This window comes from Octodon degus, unplaced genomic scaffold (genome assembly GCF_000260255.1).
Source record: "Octodon degus isolate 3935 unplaced genomic scaffold, OctDeg1.0 scaffold00208, whole genome shotgun sequence".
Lineage (NCBI taxonomy): Eukaryota > Metazoa > Chordata > Mammalia > Rodentia > Octodontidae > Octodon > Octodon degus.
This window is the reverse complement of record NW_004524784.1, coordinates 3430958-3433829: the sequence shown is the minus strand read 5'-3', so window position 1 is coordinate 3433829 and position 2872 is coordinate 3430958. Positions and strand designations below refer to the sequence as shown.

Below are 2872 nucleotides of genomic sequence, written 5' to 3'. Positions count from 1 at the left end.
GCAGGGATCACAGGTATGTAGCACAGACTGGCCTTGAACTCACAATGATTCTTTTGTCTCAGCCTTCCAAAGTGCAGGGATCACAGGTATGCATCATGCCAAGCCCCAAAAAGACTTTATTGAAGGAATGAATAAAAGAAAACTATAATAACAATGTGGTAGGTATTGAAGGATACACAGTTAAAGCACAAAATAATTTTTCTGAAGGACAGCACTCAATAATGCATTGAAAATTTCAATACACAAGTCAAGTTGGTTCACACCTGTACCCCTGCACTTGGGAGGCTGAGACAAAAGAATCATTGTGAGTTCAAGGCCAGTCTGTGCTACATAGTGAACTCAAGGCCAGCTTGAACTATATAGCAAGACCCTATCTCAAAAAAACAAGCGAACAAAAATTCAGTACATGAATTGCCTTGTAGGTGTGGTGGATTGCCAGCTGGAGGGCAACTTGTAACACTCAGCTGAACTGAATCAGTGCCATGCTAGGCGTGGGGGGCTCAACTGAGGATTGCTGCCAACAGCATGAAAAAGAGAATGAGAGAGGAAGAGGTGGTGCTGCTGGTTCCCCTGATATGACCTCTGCTGTTCTCATCCTGGAGGAGCTCAGATCCTCAGTGTCCCTGAAGATGATGTGCTCACTTTGGGGAGCTCTGGTCCTTGCTTGGAGCATCACTTCCCCTGGCTCCAGTGTGGACCTTCAGCCTGCCTACATAGATCCTTCATCCTGCTGGCACAGACTTTCTAGATTCTGCCACTGACCTTTGGGCCTTCCCAATATAAATCCTTGATACCTTGTTCTGGGCTCTAGGCCTCCAGGCAGGCTTGTAGGGGACAATACCATGGGCTCTAGTCTTCAGCTGGAGTTGGGCAAAACATTGCCATGCGATCAAGGTCCTCAGCTGGATTCTTTGGACCTCTAGTGTGTGGACAGACTTCTGGCACTCTTCTGACTCTCCTGCATTTGACTCTTTGGATGAATAGTATAAAATAATCCTATAAATTATGTGTCCTGTATTAAATCTATTCGCTTGCAAACCCTGACTACAACAAAAACATCCCAGTATACAAAAAAAATTTATTAAAAATTTTACAAATTTTAGAAGCTCCAGAAGGAAAAGAACGAAAAAAACTTAAATCTTTGGATTGACAGAGAACACCAAGTTATAGGCTAGGACAATAAAAAAGGACAATTCTACTAAAATTCTTATATCCATATATAAGATACTTAATCTTATTAAATAAGGTTGCAAGGATTGATTCAGCATACTGAAACTTCAAACTTCAAGTATCAGTCTTTTCATCTGCAATGCCTGAAATTGGTAAATACCAAGACTGCATTTACAGGACATAAGAGGCCCAAGAAGTCACCTCACAGCTGCACACTGATGAAATAAGGGACATTGGAAACACAGGAAAAGGCCCAACACGCTCTGTTTGGGTGGAAGATGCCCAGGGGAAAACCATCAACAAATTGAAATCAAAGCCAGAGCTTGATGTCACTCCATGGTCAAACGCTGACCTGGCATGTGGGAGGCTCTGGGCTTCATCTCAAAACTGTCCCCCAATTAAGACAAAAAAATAGGAAAAAAATATATAAAGAGTAAGACTAGGCTTTGATTCTTTATCTCTAGTTAAATCTAAGTGGATAAGGATAGCGTGCCTAAGAATGATCTTAACCAGTAAGGGAGGGCATATCTCACACACATTTCTAGCATAATTGACCTGCTCCTTCCTGACTGTTCACTGCCTCTTCACAAAGGAAGCACCACATCACATGCTTGGCCCTCTCCAGCCATGGAGCTCCACTCAGAGACCCCATTCCTTCTACTTTCACTCTACAGTAAAATTTCTCTGTAGTCCCTGGCCCCATTCTTTCACCCCTCTGGCAAAACTAATCTTGCTATCAAAGTCAGTGCTTATTTGGTTTTGCCCATTCTTGCCCCCTACTCTCACTATCTAGCCCAGTTATTCTCTTTTCTTTGATACTCATCATCATAGAACCCAGGCATTCAGACTGAGCTACATCTCCAGCCCTTTTCTTATTTTGTGACAAGCTGTCCAAGCTGCTAAACTGCCCTGGGAAAGCTTGAATTTGCAGTCTTCCTGCCTAAGCCTCCTTAGCTGCTTGGGTTACAAACAGGGGCCACTGTGGCCAGCAGGATTATTCCATCTTAAAACATCTTCTTCTCTTGCATTCATGACTCCTCACACTAGGAAGTGCTCCTCTCTGGCTTCTTTGTGTGTTCCTCTTTCTTTTGTACCAGAACCAGAGTTCAGGTGTTGCCTAGGTGATCATATTAACAGGTGGGGCCTTCAGGTGGTGACTGAGTTGTGTAGGCTCCTCCCTCACAGTTGGGATGTAGGTGCCTAGCAAGGCCAGAGTGGGGAAGTTTGTCCCCTTCTGCCCTTCACTTCCTGCCAGGTGAGGATATGGTGTTCCTCCTTCCAGAGGTCTTAGCCTTCATGTCACCACCTTGAAAGTGGAAGCTGGACCCACTATCAACATCGAACCTTCCAGCACTTTAATCATGGATTTCCCATCTTCTGGAACTCTGTGGAACATATTTTTATTCCTTATAAAATTCCAGTCTTTAATATTATGTTATAGAAATACAAAGGAGGGATCCAAGAACTAATTACTAGGGAAATGCAAATCAAAATGAAAATGAAATCTCTATCTTATACCCACTTGGATGGTCATTATTTCAAACCAAGTCAGAAAGCAAGAAGGGCAAGTGAGGATATGGAGAATTCAGTGTCCTTATGCACCAGTTGTAGTAATAATGAATAGTTTCAGCCACTATGAAAAATATTGGGGAACCCCCCAGACCCAGTCCTAGCCCAGGAAATTCTGCCGAGTTCCAGGAAT

At 43.3% G+C, this 2872-nt stretch overlaps 1 protein-coding gene across 1 annotated transcript in view; it reads right to left on the bottom strand.

Annotated features, from left to right (window-relative positions):
* LOC101589372 (F-box only protein 43-like) overlaps positions 1-2872 on the bottom strand; it is a 53969-nt gene that overhangs the window by 50234 nt on the left and 863 nt on the right.